The sequence below is a fragment of the Myxine glutinosa genome, chromosome 1, assembly GCF_964187855.1.
Source record: "Myxine glutinosa chromosome 1, kmMyxGlut1.1, whole genome shotgun sequence".
In the NCBI taxonomy this organism is placed as follows: domain Eukaryota; kingdom Metazoa; phylum Chordata; class Myxini; order Myxiniformes; family Myxinidae; genus Myxine; species Myxine glutinosa.
In genome coordinates, this window is record NC_136261.1 from 292,144,008 (window position 1) to 292,160,458 (window position 16,451).

The 16,451-nt window shown below is 36.4% G+C and overlaps 1 long non-coding RNA gene across 2 annotated transcripts; it reads left to right on the forward strand.

The window, feature by feature from the left end:
• The first annotated feature begins 3,981 nt into the window (after window positions 1-3,981).
• LOC144889806 (uncharacterized) lies at window positions 3,982-5,730 on the forward strand. 2 transcript variants are annotated; one of them, XR_013622081.1, is made up of 4 exons: window positions 3,982-4,601; window positions 4,692-4,844; window positions 5,123-5,246; window positions 5,467-5,730. It is a non-coding gene; the product is annotated as an uncharacterized LOC144889806 (long non-coding RNA). The 2 variants fall into 2 exon arrangements; XR_013622080.1 differs by lacking the exon at window positions 3,982-4,601 and having other exon boundaries at window positions 4,663-4,844.
• Window positions 5,731-16,451: the final 10,721 nt, after the last annotated feature.

Here is a 16,451-nt window from a genome sequence, read left to right on the forward strand (position 1 = left end):
GGTGTTGTGGAGGGTGATTGTGTTCATGGATTGGGTAATTGGGTGGGGATGGTGTTGTGGAGGGTGATTATGTTCATGGATTGGGTGATTGGGTGGGGATGGTGTTGTGGAGGGTGATTGTGTTCATGGATTGGGTAATTGGGTGGGGATGGTGTTGTGGATGGTGATTGTGTTCATGGATTGGGTAATTGGGTGGGGATGGTGTTGTGGATGGTGATTATGTTCATGGATTGGGTAATTGGGTGGGGGTGGTGTTGTGGATGGTGATTGTGTTCATGGATTGGGTGATTGGGTGGGGGTGGTGTTGTGGAGGGTGATTATGTTCATGGATTGGGTGATTGGGTGGGGATGGTGTTGTGGAGGGTGATTGTGTTCATGTATTGGGTGATTGGGTGGGGATGGTGTTGTGGAGGGTGATTATGTTCATGGATTGGGTGATTGGGTGGGGATGGTGTTGTGGAGGGTGATTGTGTTCATGGATTGGGTGATTGGGTGGGGATGGTGTTGTGGAGGGTGATTGTGTTCATGGATTGGGTAATTGGGTGGGGATGGTGTTGTGGAGGGTGATTATGTTCATGGATTGGGTGATTGGGTGGGGATGGTGTTGTGGATGGTGATTGTGTTCATGGATTGGGTGATTGGGTGGGGATGGTGTTGTGGAGGGTGATTGTGTTCATGGATTGGGTAATTGGGTGGGGGTGGTGTTGTGGATGGTGATTGTGTTCATGGATTGGGTAATTGGGTGGGGGTGGTGTTGTGGATGGTGATTGTGTTCATGGATTGGGTGATTGGGTGGGGGTGGTGTTGTGGAGGGTGATTATGTTCATGGATTGGGTAATTGGGTGGGGATGGTGTTGTGGAGGGTGATTATGTTCATGGATTGGGTGATTGGGTGGGGATGGTGTTGTGGAGGGTGATTATGTTCATGGATTGGGTGATTGGGTGGGGATGGTGTTGTGGAGGGTGATTGTGTTCATGGATTGGGTGATTGGGTGGGGATGGTGTTGTGGAGGGTGATTGTGTTCATGGATTGGGTGATTGGGTGGGGATGGTGTTGTGGAGGGTGATTGTGTTCATGGATTGGGTGATTGGGTGGGGATGGTGTTGTGGAGGGTGATTATGTTCATGGATTGGGTGATTGGGTGGGGATGGTGTTGTGGATGGTGATTGTGTTCATGGATTGGGTGATTGGGTGGGGATGGTGTTGTGGAGGGTGATTGTGTTCATGGATTGGGTAATTGGGTGGGGGTGGTGTTGTGGATGGTGATTGTGTTCATGGATTGGGTAATTGGGTGGGGATGGTGTTGTGGAGGGTGATTGTGTTCATGGATTGGGTAATTGGGTGGGGGTGGTGTTGTGGATGGTGATTGTGTTCATGGATTGGGTAATTGGGTGGGGATGGTGTTGTGGATGGTGATTGTGTTCATGGATTGGGTGATTGGGTGGGGATGGTGTTGTGGATGGTGATTGTGTTCATGGATTGGGTAATTGGGTGGGGATGGTGTTGTGGAGGGTGATTGTGTTCATGGATTGGGTAATTGGGTGGGGGTGGTGTTGTGGATGGTGATTGTGTTCATGGATTGGGTAATTGGGTGGGGATGGTGTTGTGGAGGGTGATTGTGTTCATGGATTGGGTAATTGGGTGGGGGTGGTGTTGTGGATGGTGATTGTGTTCATGGATTGGGTAATTGGGTGGGGATGGTGTTGTGGATGGTGATTGTGTTCATGGATTGGGTGATTGGGTGGGGGTGGTGTTGTGGAGGGTGATTATGTTCATGGATTGGGTAATTGGGTGGGGATGGTGTTGTGGAGGGTGATTATGTTCATGGATTGGGTGATTGGGTGGGGATGGTGTTGTGGAGGGTGATTATGTTCATGGATTGGGTGATTGGGTGGGGATGGTGTTGTGGAGGGTGATTATGTTCATGGATTGGGTGATTGGGTGGGGATGGTGTTGTGGAGGGTGATTGTGTTCATGGATTGGGTGATTGGGTGGGGATGGTGTTGTGGAGGGTGATTGTGTTCATGGATTGGGTGATTGGGTGGGGATGGTGTTGTGGAGGGTGATTGTGTTCATGGATTGGGTGATTGGGTGGGGATGGTGTTGTGGAGGGTGATTATGTTCATGGATTGGGTGATTGGGTGGGGATGGTGTTGTGGAGGGTGATTATGTTCATGGATTGGGTGATTGGGTGGGGATGGTGTTGTGGAGGGTGATTATGTTCATGGATTGGGTAATTGGGTGGGGGTGGTGTTGTGGAGGGTGATTATGTTCATGGATTGGGTGATTGGGTGGGGATGGTGTTGTGGAGGGTGATTGTGTTCATGGATTGGGTGATTGGGTGGGGATGGTGTTGTGGAGGGTGATTGTGTTCATGGATTGGGTGATTGGGTGGGGATGGTGTTGTGGAGGGTGATTGTGTTCATGGATTGGGTGATTGGGTGGGGATGGTGTTGTGGAGGGTGATTATGTTCATGGATTGGGTGATTGGGTGGGGATGGTGTTGTGGAGGGTGATTATGTTCATGGATTGGGTAATTGGGTGGGGATGGTGTTGTGGAGGGTGATTATGTTCATGGATTGGGTGATTGGGTGGGGATGGTGTTGTGGAGGGTGATTGTGTTCATGGATTGGGTAATTGGGTGGGGGTGGTGTAGTGGAGGGTGATTGTGTTCATGGATTGGGTGATTGGGTGGGGATGGTGTTGTGGAGGGTGATTATGTTCATGGATTGGGTGATTGGGTGGGGGTGGTGTTGTGGAGGGTGATTATGTTCATGGATTGGGTAATTGGGTGGGGATGGTGTTGTGGAGGGTGATTATGTTCATGGATTGGGTAATTGGGTGGGGATGGTGTTGTGGAGGGTGATTGTGTTCATGGATTGGGTAATTGGGTGGGGGTGGTGTAGTGGAGGGTGATTGTGTTCATGGATTGGGTAATTGGGTGGGGATGGTGTTGTGGATGGTGATTGTGTTCATGGATTGGGTAATTGGGTGGGGATGGTGTTGTGGATGGTGATTATGTTCATGGATTGGGTAATTGGGTGGGGATGGTGTTGTGGAGGGTGATTGTGTTCATGGATTGGGTGATTGGGTGGGGATGGTGTTGTGGATGGTGATTGTGTTCATGGATTGGGTAATTGGGTGGGGATGGTGTTGTGGAGGGTGATTGTGTTCATGGATTGGGTAATTGGGTGGGGGTGGTGTTGTGGATGGTGATTGTGTTCATGGATTGGGTGATTGGGTGGGGGTGGTGTTGTGGAGGGTGATTATGTTCATGGATTGGGTGATTGGGTGGGGATGGTGTTGTGGAGGGTGATTATGTTCATGGATTGGGTGATTGGGTGGGGGTGGTGTTGTGGATGGTGATTGTGTTCATGGATTGGGTAATTGGGTGGGGATGGTGTTGTGGAGGGTGATTGTGTTCATGGATTGGGTGATTGGGTGGGGATGGTGTTGTGGAGGGTGATTGTGTTCATGGATTGGGTGATTGGGTGGGGGTGGTGTTGTGGAGGGTGATTGTGTTCATGGATTGGGTGATTGGGTGGGGGTGGTGTTGTGGATGGTGATTGTGTTCATGGATTGGGTAATTGGGTGGGGATGGTGTTGTGGAGGGTGATTGTGTTCATGGATTGGGTGATTGGGTGGGGATGGTGTTGTGGAGGGTGATTGTGTTCATGGATTGGGTAATTGGGTGGGAGTAGTGTAATAATGTTGCTTCTGGGACACCTCCGTTTAACATGGGAAATCCCTATCTAATGTCATTTACCCCCTTGTCTTTTTCAAAAATCATAAACACCTCTATTTCTCCCACCCTCATCTTTATGAACCTTTTGTCTGTAGTACCTATCCTTAATGTTGTTCATTAGACCACTCAAACACTACAAATATTTGTTTTCTCTTATAGACCTATCATCCTTCTTCTACATATCATCTGGCAGATTAATCTTTGACCCATTCACTTCCATATTGACCCTAAAGACCTCTATTTCTCTCACCCTGTTCTTTACGAACCTTCTAACCTTTTGACATGTTATCCTTATTCATTAGACCACTTAAACACCTGTGATCCTTCTGACCTCATGGACCTTTTAACCTTTTACTCTTAATATCATCTGGTGAATATAACCCACTCAAACATCGATCCGACAAATATTTGTTTATGCGTGGGAAATAATTTAATTCTCCTACAACTCTCCTCACCGTCTCATCCAACTCACCGGTATTTAAATTAATTCTCTTATTTGTTTTGTGAACTTTTTTACCAGTTGCCTTTTCAATTATACTTATTTGATATTTTTTACATTCATTTTGTTTTCCATTTATATACCACTCGAACCTTTTCTAATTAATAGCTCACTGTTGAGAAATGACGTTGTTTCACTTGGATAACTTCCAAGGAATTCTCTTTGTCTTGTTTCCTGTTTTTCACAAACACACGCCCTCAGTTTCCAAAAGCTGACAAGCACTTCAGTTCCCCGAAATACATTTTGTTCATTATAAAAAGAGAGGTCTCCGAATGGGACATTTAAACATTGTGAACGAAGATGAGCTTGTCTTATTCCAGTCTTTCCTCTGATGAAGAATACTCGCCAGGACATTGGTAAGTTCATTTGGTATTAAACACTGTTAATGAGAGCTTTGTATGTGATTAATTATACAACTAATAATTTATTTTTCCTATTCATTGCAGCAATTCAAATATTGTAAATATCCTGGCAGAATTTCAAGTTGTTTCTCAAGAGTTCCACAACGAACTGAATACGGGTTTGAATAACCTACCTCCGAGATGGTGGGCTCAGAATGAATTCAATGTTTCACCGTTCTTAGAAAATTCACGTGAAAGGTATGATAGAAAATAAAAAACGAGAGGTGTGTGCATGTGTGTGTGCATGTGTGTGTGTGTATGTGTATGTGTGTGCATGTGTGTCTGTGATTAAAATAGAGAGATCGAATTGTGAGGAACAGAAATGAAAAAATGAGATTGTGTGTGTGTGTGTGTGTGTGTGTATGTGTGTGTGTGTGTATGTGTGTGTGTATGTGTGTGTGTATGTGTGTGTGTGTGTGTGTGATGTTTTGTCAAGCTTACTTCAGCATAGTAATTTCTCCTTATTTTGTTTGCAGCCTCGAAGACCAAAGCTTGGAGTGGGACGATTTTGGACTCCATAGGAATGGTTATTTCCTACCAACCTGTGAACCTCTACATTTTCAACTCAACGATCTTGACGCTAAGCTGGATTTTTTCGAGGTAAGCATGTGTGTACGTGTGTGTGGTTCACCGTTTATAATAGGTACACCATATCCCTGCGCATCGTAAGAGGTGATTCAGGGTTGGTGTCAGGAAGGGCATCCGACCCTATATTAATAATAATAATAATAATACATTTATTTTGTATAGCGCTTTTCAAGACGCTTTGACATGGAACATAAATATGAAATAAATATCTCTCCCCTCTTGTCTTTAATAGAAAGAGATTCAAAACCTGAAGACATCTGCTGAACCAACCTTTGACTTGTGCTGGGAAGAAATTGATGACTTATGCTGGGGAGAAGTTGAATGTATACCTCAAGAAAAATGTTTTAATAATATAAAGATTTTAATGTTTTCAATATTTATATATATTTGTTTTGTTTACAATTATTTAATTATTAATTACAAAAAGAGAATAAAGGAGGGAACGGGGAGGTGCACCCCTGCCAAAGACCCTTCACCCCCCTCATCCCACCCCTCCCCTCCCCTTGTGTGTGTGGGGAAGGTGGGGGTGGGATGAGGGGGGTGAAGGGTCAAGGGTGGGGGTGCACGGAGGGTGGGGGATGATGGGTGTGGTCTGTGTGGGCGGGGTCTGTGTGGGCGGGGTCTGTGTGGGCGGGGTCTGTGTGGGCGTGGTCTGTGTGGGTGTGGCTTATGATTTTAATTTATTTAAATTTTTTTTTATTACCACTAATTAAATTAGCTAATCTGGGTGGGGTGAATAGAAATGTTGTTTAATGAATTATTAGCTTTGTTTTTTGTAATTCTTGCGAGTAAAATGAACCCAAGATTTCTTCTCGATTTATATCATTTAATTTGTAGGTCCAAGGGACTGTATCCATTACATCAACGATTATAAATAATTCATTAGTCCATTTTTGTGTATAACCTTTCTCAAAATGGCTTTTCCATTTGTATATCCTTACAATATCACCAACTTTGAACTTGGGCTTTCTCAAATTAATCTCCTTTTCATATTCTAATTTTGTAAATGTTTCTGATGGTTTTGATTTTGTTGATGAATGAACTGTATTGTTGTAATCATCTACAATATCCTGAATTAAATACACCCATTTTTGAGAACCGAGTTGTGTGAATTTTTTATATAATTTCTCTTTCAAAGTACGATTAAAACGCTCAATAACAACTGCCTTTCCTTCATTAAAGGTGCTGTATAATTTAATACCCTTCCCCTTAAGAAATTTCATGAATATTTTGTTATAGAACTCTGTTCCCTCATCAGTCCATAACTTCTTTGGTTTCCTTTTATCCCGATCAAATATTAGCTTAAAGGCTAACATTAAAGTATCACCCCTTTTATTTTTTAAAGGGACAACCCAGGCAAATCTACTCCTCAAATCAATAACGGTTAAAGCATACCTGTATCCCCTGTCATTATTCAATTCAATTAAATCAGCGGACCATATGTGGTCAGTGTATTTAGAATAAACCTTCCTTCTTTTAAACTTTGTGATTATAGGTTTGTGTAATTCTTCAGCCAAAAGCTCCTCAGTCTTGATGGCATCATTAGAGCCTAATAGTTTTTTGAGGAATAACCAAGACCAAGTTTCAATTTAGCATTTATCAAATTTCTCACAATAAACCTATCAACTTTCTCTCTCAACGTTGGATTTTGTATCAAAGACAAATTATACAACATTTCGCTGTCGGCTTTATGTTTTTCAGTCAACGTAGTGGTTTTCCCATAAGCAATATCATGCTTCATACACACTTCGTCAACCCTATTTGTAGGTTTAGACCAAGGTTTAGGATTGTCAGCCTCATCTAATCTTTTATCCAAGTTTGTTCCTGGACCACAGAAAGAATACCCTGGAAGGTGTAATTCCCCTGGAATTCCAGTTGTTGTAAATTTACTTCCTGACAGAAACTTTTGTATGTCTCCTCCTCTTTTAGGAGAGATGAATTGGCACTTTTTAGAGCCACATACTTGACATATTCCTTTTTGATAAACTCTATTATTTTTAGCTTTAACATAAGAGATATTTTTAGATTTAGTTTTCTTTTTACATTTGAGACAATAACTCATATTTATTTATCAGAAAAATTCCGACAGAGTATCAAAACCTTTTTGGTTTTCAACATATACATTTCAATCTTTATTTTTAAAACATAAAGAATCCTAAGGAATGCCTTCACTCTCTCCTCCATTTATTTACAAATAAAAACTAACTAAAGTCAATGACACCAACATCATCAATCACATAATCTTTTCCTTCTTCTTCTTCTTCTTCTTCACCACTTTCTCGTTTAAATCTCTGAAATTGAAGACATTGACGTTCTTATTTTTGAAACCATTATCTTCATAAGAGTTGTTAATTCTTTAATTTCCTCTTCGGTGCGTTGAGATTGATTTATTTGCTTTAATACACTCAATCTTTTATGAATCTCAGTGATTTCCATCTTTTTATATTTTTCCTCCCTCTCTCTTTGCTCCCTCTCCTCCTCCTCCATTTTCTCCCTCTCCTCCTTCTCCTTTTTGTCCCTTTTCTCCCTTTCCTCCTTCTCCCTTTTCTCCCTTTCCTCCTTCTCCTTTTTCTCCCTCTCCTCCTTCTCCTCCTTTTTCTCCCTCTCCTCCTTCTCCTCCCTCTCCCTTTCCTCCTTCTCCTTTTTCTCTCTTTCCTCCTTCTCTTCTTCAACTCCTTCCTCATCCCTTGCTACCCTTGAGTTTGAACCCCAAAGAATATTATACATATACTCATCTGGATTTTGAGATATTCTTGTATCTATAATTATTTTTCTCATAATAGGATACCAATAAGATTTGTTGACGATTTCTAAAAGAGTTTTATATTTCATAACTTTGAGAAGTTCATTTTTATTTAATATTTTAAACAAGTCTCTATTTGTGGGTTTAACAATATCAGTATAAGGCCAGTTTTTTATGACAAAATTCCCATGTATATGCTCCAAATCATAAGGTATGTAATACCGAGCACCTTTTTCTTGTAGGTATCCTTGAATACAAAAATTATAATTCTCTTGTAGTCTTCTTCCTGCCATTTATGTATCAGAAATATATGTGAGATTAATATTATGACAGGTAATACCACCCCATCTTCCCACTACCAAATCGGTTTGTATTCCTCGGCTTTCTATCCTTATCTCATTACCTTCCTTCTTTGTCATGTGAACCATCGCTATACTATCATATATTTTTATTTTCTTAAAATCACGTATTTGTTGTTTACTAATTGTACTTCCACATAAATCCTTATCTTCACCAAGTGGATAATATTCTTCTTTACGAGACTGATTTAAATCATGTAGGTCTTCTATGTTTATTGAAAAAGACCAATTATACCCTAAATCAGGCATATCATACCCCCATTTATTAATTCGCATATTAACTAAATGTCCTTCTTTATAAAATTTAATTGTAAGCAGGTAGTTAAATTCAACGAGGAAAGGTGTATGGTCAGTATAACCAGGTGTTGTGGTTGTAAATTTTACTTGTTTCACAAAACGTGCTGTTTTCTTTAAAGATATATATTGTGATAAATCACTGAATCTAATCAAGTCATTCGCATCTGTAGGGTTTGGATAATTGATTAATTTATAAGTATTCTTCATATTAATATTTTTACTTACACTATATTTTTGTCGTTCAGCCTGTGCCTTTGTATAATAATTTGATAAATCAATATCCTGAGAGGATTTTCCAAAGATAGAACCATCTTTTCCAACATAGGTCATTTATATTAGATAAAAAATGATATCATAAAAATTTTCATTATTGTTGAGTTGAAATAATACATATAAACATAATTGGCCACAACATTTAGAATTAATTTCTTGAACTTGGAATGTTTGATAAACACCATTCTGTAAGAATTGTATTACTTCAACAGGTGGTGGCATACCATAACTATCAAAATAATATTTATCCTGACTATTATGAATACAAACCCAATGAGAACCATTCTGTGTGTCTAAATTCATAATAATATTCTTTGTATTCTTATTTATATGTGTTAATTCATCTCTCATACAAATAACCACATTATCAATTTTTAGTGTTTTACAATACTTAGCTAGTTCTATATTTGACGTTGTATTCTTTCCAAATTGTTTAACCCATTTATCCATTTATTTATGAGAAAGATACAATCCATTACCCCGTTTAGTTAGTTTAACACCCGCTTGAGCGATAGAGGAAAGCATATCTCCAACCAACAATCTAGCTTTATCAGGTAGACTTTCAAGTTTTTGAGCAAAATCTACAATTACACCACTTCCACTAATTTGTTTCTCCAACTCCTTGTTATGTCTTTCCAATTCTTTTTGAGCTTTTAGTTGTGCCTTCCTTTCGTTAGCAGTTTTTACCGCTGCTGAAATACCACCAGTCAATGCTCCCGCCGCACTTAAACCAGCAAATAAAGGAATTAGAAACGGGAGAAATCCTCCTCTTGACTCGTCTATTGAATATTTCTTTAACATAGGTTTCGTCATTTTAATTTTAAGTGATCCAACATCATTTAGTGTTTTTACTTGTGTGTGTGTGAGTAAAACATCAATTCTTACAGCTCCTTTTCTTTGAATTGTATTAACATTAATAATACAAGGCTTTTGATTTTGAATACAAGATGTTAATTTATTAAGATTGATTTGATTAACATATACCCCAACCATTTATTTATGAGAAAAAACCTATGTGATATTAATCATAACACCATTATCTGTATTAATCTGTAATTCTGTTTCCTCCAAAAGCAAACAATATGCATTAACCTCTTCACTCTCCCCTCTTTCAATGTATAGAGAAGTATCCACTCGATTAGACTTTATAGTTTCCTTTTGAGAACTCAGGTCAATTGCGTAGATTGTATAAAGTTTTTGAAACGCAACCATATCCAAAATAGGATCATTATTACCATTACTTTCACACACCTTTTGGTAGGACTTGTAGGCTTCCGCATAATCATTTTTTTCCCAATCAATTTCCAATCTATCTCGCGGATAAAATGTGCCATCAAGAGAAACCCGAAGTTGTTTCACCTTTGCATTATCACTCAGGGCATTATTCTTATTAGTACCGTCCTCTCCATCTGGTTTTTTAAAAATGAGCCAGAGGTATCGTGGCTTTCCTTGAAGAACACCTAAATTCCAAGTGTAGGTAGTGTGTTCCAGTTTAACGTGTTGACATCTTCTTTTAAGGTATGATACATTTAGCGGTTTCTTTGAGTTAAGTCTTCTATTTAACATCTCTTCCGTTTTAAGATTAGGAGTATATTCACTGATATACCAACACAAATCATTAATAACAAATTTATTATTTTCTCCAAAAGCATTTTCATCCCCAAAAAGCAATCTATTTACATTATCATTCCTTTGTAGTTGAAATCTAATTTTAAGCCCATACAAAACTTTATCATAATCACAAAATCCAAATATACCTTTCAGAGGTACTGCTACGGTAAAACTATTCTCAGCTTTTGCGTCATCATTATACATTGACTTCCTTTGACTATAACCAGGGTCTGCGTTTGTACCCGTTGACATATCAGGAATAAAACCCTCAACAGCTCCCTTACCCATTCTATCACTAAACGAATATAGTGTAAATTTCATCATTTCAGATGTAGCAGAGACATAATCAACCGCTTCAACCTCTTGTGTTCCAATATACAGGCGGACACTGTCAAACATTTTCCAGAAGAAATCATTTACGAGTGTAGCATTAGTATTATTCGCAGCCTTAGTGAATTTAAATTTACACAGCAAGAAACTATCAGCTATATTCAAGTAAGTTTGTTGATTATTTATTTCAAAACTTTTTGTTCCGTTTGAATTCCAGTCTGTTCCTGTTATAGCATTTACCTTAAAATAGTCTTCCTTTTTAGTGGAGTTTGAAATGATAATCGTATCATCCAAATCATAGATACTATCAATCGCTTCCATACTTGTATTTATATAGCATTAAAATTGTTGAAACCCTGACCCAAGTATTTTAATGATTTTTTGTCGTTCTTGTGAAGATAGTTGAGTTTTACCTTTTTTTATTTCTTTGATTGCTTGTAATTTATGAGACTCCTTTTGAGCATCTTTTATACTCTTTATAGCACCCGCAACGGAGCCCACGGCAGAAGCAGTTGAACCAATTAGGTCTTTATGTTTAAGGATGGTTGAACCAATACCCATTAGAGTATCAATTATCCCATCTCCTTTATTTCGAAATTGATGACCTACACCTCGTTGTCTCTTAGGTTTATAGTATCCTCTACCCACATACCTTGTATAGTCTGGTGAAAGGAACATGCCCTCCCCTGTAATTATTTTATATTTTCCCAACTCGTGTTTTCTCACAATAACCATTATTTATTTATTGAAAAACTTCACGTAGGTGAATTCTGATGGATATAATTTCATCATTAAAGGATATCATACGATTATCTTGGTCGGTTATCCTAAAATTTACTCTGTATATGGTTTTTCCTGACACAGGTAAATAGACAAGATTTTTTGGTTCCATATTAAATTTATAACCAATCGGGGTTGAGTATGCACTGAATGAAAATATTGTATTTGTTCTTATTCCATCGTTATAAGCACCATCAATCAAATCACAATGAATTAATACTGAATTTATACCGGAGGATATTTGGATAACATTATCACTGTAAAACGTCCCGTTATTTTCAATCTTTTTTGAAGAGAAACCCAATAGCTCTCTAAACGAATTTTCAATCGTGAAATCAACTTTATAATTATTTTTAAGTTTAATAGTTGATTTTGAAGTGTGTTTTTGAATATCTATTACAATATTTTTTGGTTCATCACCTTTTTCTTTCATAAGGCGAGAGACTTCTGAAGATATTTGAGAAATCTCGTAAGCTCCAGGTGAAACAGTTATAGTTTTATATCCACTTCCTGGATTATAACTAAACTTGCTGTTTTTCTCTGTGATATTAAACAAGGTATTATAAGTTTCCATCGACAATAAAGATGCCTCATATGAGGTAAGGGGGTCAAGTTGTAGTGGGTAAGGGAATGAAGCTGTGTAATCGCTCGTTGTGAAATTAAAACTAAGAATTGTGCTTCTCATCTTATTTAATATCTAATAAAATATCTTTGTATTGACATTTATTAATTATTTTCATATTCATCAACTGATCTAAAATGGCTGAGGATTCATTAAAACAATTGTTGTTTCCAGCCTTCTTACTACCTAACAACAATAATAGCCTATTAACTAATTGTGATGGGTCATTTGGAAGAAAACTAACACCTGAACCAAGTTTACTTAAAGCATCAATAATATGTTTCTCCTTCTCATTCTTCTTACTTTTACCAGCAACAGAAACTCCATAATCAAGTGCATTTAACAACTCAATATATACCCTATCTTCCTCTCTTTCCATATCAAGTGGTTCCTCAAAATATTTTGAACCGCTGAATCCGGGGTTTGTTAGAAGAAACATTAATCTTGGAGTTAATTTAACATTTGGTTGAGTAGAACTCAAGAACATCAATTCATCATTAAATATCAATACCTTTTCTTCCACAAGATGAAACACTGCTGGTTCTTCTGTTGGAATGAGACCTGCTCTGGTTTTTGAACCCGCCGAATATTCATTGTTTTGAAGAGCTTCCACAACATAATTAGGGGGTTGATTTACCTCCTCAAGTTTCCGAAATAATCCCTCGTCATCATATTCTAATTCACCAAGTTCTTGTTTTGTTATCTGACTAAAATCTTTGAGCATTTGAAGTTTTTTCGGAGTAAATTCTACCGTGGGAACTGTAGGGTGTTGAGTTTTCAAAAGTGGTTTAAAGAATTTCTCTTGTTTTCTTTCAAAGGCTTCTTCACCAGTTAGTTTCTGTCTCCGTTTCTTCTTTATCTCTTCCTGTTGTTTAACAACTTTTGAAACTAATTGTTGATGTTCCTTAAACTTTCTTTCTCTTTCTTCAGTATTCATTTTCTGTATTTATTTATTGAAAAATATCATTTAGTATCTCATCTTGTTTCACAACAATATATTTATATTTTCCAATCGTGTGTTTCATATAATTTTCAAATTCTTTTTTACTACATAACGTAGAGCAATTATCTCTCCAAAAATTATTTACATCTATTGAATTTAACTTAAATAAAATAAAAGTATTGGCATTGTTTCTTATTGAGCGTCGAGGGAGTTGAAAATATGATTGACTAAGATATATACAATTACAAGAAGAATGTCTCCCTCTTGTATAGTAGCTATCCATTACTGTTTGGTTTCTCTCATTAACACAATCATCAAAGATGACAAGGTTCTTTTTTGATTTATCTAAATCTTGAGGTGAAGGTATATCATCCGTATTATCACTGAGAATACAAGTTATGGGTTTCGATTTTGATTTCTGTGTATCACAAAATAATTGTATTATATCATCAATATTATAATCATTTAGTTTGTTTTGAAGTTTAAATAAACCGATAATGTCTTCCTTTTTAAGACCCGCATTAAAACCCTGTGAGAGTAGTTGATACTCGGGTTGAAAACTTGACTTTGTAAAAATTATTAAATTATCATAATCTAAAAAATTAGAACCAAGGAGCATCTTTAAAAGTAAACAGGTTTTTCCACATCCGCTTGAACCAACTATTAGACATCTCAATGAATTTGGAATGTTTTTATGGTTATTAAATTTTATCTTATTTTCCCAAACGGGTAAAAAATCATTCATTTATATATTTGGAAAACAAGTTATCCAACTTTTTTTGAGCTATTTGAGAAACTCTATATTTTATCCTGAGTTCGGGTTTAATTTCAAAATAATCCATTATTTTATTTATATAGTATCTTGTATTAACATTTCCATTAAAATTATTTTGAATAATAAATATCATTAAACCCTTATACATTTCCTCAATACAATTAGTCTCTTCCCTTGAAAGAAATGGTGTATTATCATCACAATACTTAACATTCATCTCTCTTATTAATCTTGTAAAGTAATTCATTTTTGGTTCTAATTTAAAAGAGTTATATATTTTTTTATATTTCTTATTATCATTAATTAAAATTAAATCACAGAAAATACATTGTTTATATGAATCCTCATCATTAAGCCCCACTCTATCACAAGCCGGACAATTCTCTAATTTATCATATGGAGAGTCTGGAAATTCTAAATATCCTTCAGAACTTATCATATTTATGTGGTAAATTTTTACTTAAACTAAACGCAAGTTTATTCATTAATAAATACAATGTTTCAAAGCACAAAAGACAAATTTCAATCAATCTCTACTTCGGTGGAAGATATAGAAAAATATGTCAAAGATGTTAAATTGAACAAAGATAAATATGGAAATTTTTGGGTAAAACCAGTTATGGAAAATAACATGAGCCCCTCTATTTCATTTAAAGGAAGAGCTCTAACTATACCTGGAAAGACATCCATTAAAGTAAATCTAACAAAAGTTTCTCCTCTACTCCTGGCAATTTATTCAAAGCTTGAAAAAGTGATTGACCACGATACTTTGAAAAAGAATGATAAGACCATTAATAATTCTAGAGGAGACATTTGTATTTTCTTTAATAATCCAAAGGGTGTAGATCTAAGTAAAATGAATGATGTTAATATTTCTGGTGAAATGTCATTTCGTTCTATGATAGTTAGAGATTATTTAAAGATAACTTTTGATATTAAAAATGTAGAGATTGAATCCGTTAATGAAAGAAAGTATATTGGTATAGATGGAAAGGTTTTTTCTGCTAATTAAATATGAGTCATTACAGCAGTGAAGATTTTACTATTTCATTGAACTCGGACGATAGTGATGATAGTATTTCATTGAACTCGGACGATGGTGATGATAGTATTTCATTGAACACAGATGATAGTTATGATACTAATAGTTTGTGCTCAAATGATAGTTATGAGAGTAGCTTTATTGATGACTCTGAGTATGATTCTGAGTATTCATGTGATAGTTATGACTTAGATGATTCTGAGTGAAAAAGTGTTTTAGTTTAAGCACAGTGATATATATAAAACGGAGCTGTAAAGCTCAAAAGTGTTTTATTTTAAGCACAGTGATATATATAAAACACCACGTTTTCTCACGCTATAAATATGGTTTATTGTGATACTTGCGAGAAGGAAGTAAAATATTATAAACAACATATTCTCACCGCAAAACATACATACAACATTTTAAACAAACTTTCCCCTCTTCCACCTGAAACAAAACACTGTTCTACATGTAATAAAAATATCCTCAAGAAAGGCTTCAAAATACATCTTAAAACAAATCTACATTTATCAAATTTTATCACAACTAAAAACTCTGATGGAGCATTCAAAGGACATATTAAAATAAGAGTCTTTAACTTCAAACCTCCTGAACCAGAGTCTATAGTTGATGCTGTAGAAATAGTTAAACCTGCTGTTCAAACGTTGATTGAAAAAACACTAAAGGAAATGAAACCACTTAAATTTTATATGGGAGTAAAATTAGAAATGACAAAGGATGAAGGAGTTATAGATGCACCATACATGAGAACTGAGCCACACTTTATATCTTCATATCAAGATTTTAAAACATCAGGAGTCTATGATGAACTTATTAAACAAGAGCAAGATGTGGATAATTCAATCGTAGGAAGTGGATTCAATATAGGAAAAATTATTTACATAGACATTCATATTCTTAAATCAGATCCTCTAAAAGCTTCTTCTTACATTGATTTACCCAGTGTTATCAAAAATAGAAAAGCAGTTATCAATATCAAAAATAAAGACAATAAATGTTTTCTCTGGTCTATTTTAGCACACTTACATCCTCCACATTTTCATGATGAAAGAGTATCTCATTATAAAAAATATGAGAATACATTAAATACGAAAGATCTAAAGTTTCCGATGACTTTAAATGATATTCCTAAATTTGAAAAGATGAATAATTTATCAGTTAATGTTTATGGTCTAACAGAAACAAACAACATCCAGGTTTTAAAGCTTTCTGACAATTGTAAACAAACTCATATTAATCTTCTATATTTTAATTCAGGCGAAAATTCACATTATACATACATCAAAGATATTGCTAAATTAATAAAACCACAAGTCTGTAAGAGAACAAATAAAATATATATTTGTTTGCGTTGTCTTAACTTCTTCAATTCACAAGAAAGATTAGATAAACATTCAAATTATTGTGGCGAACATAAATCAACGGTAATCAATATGCCT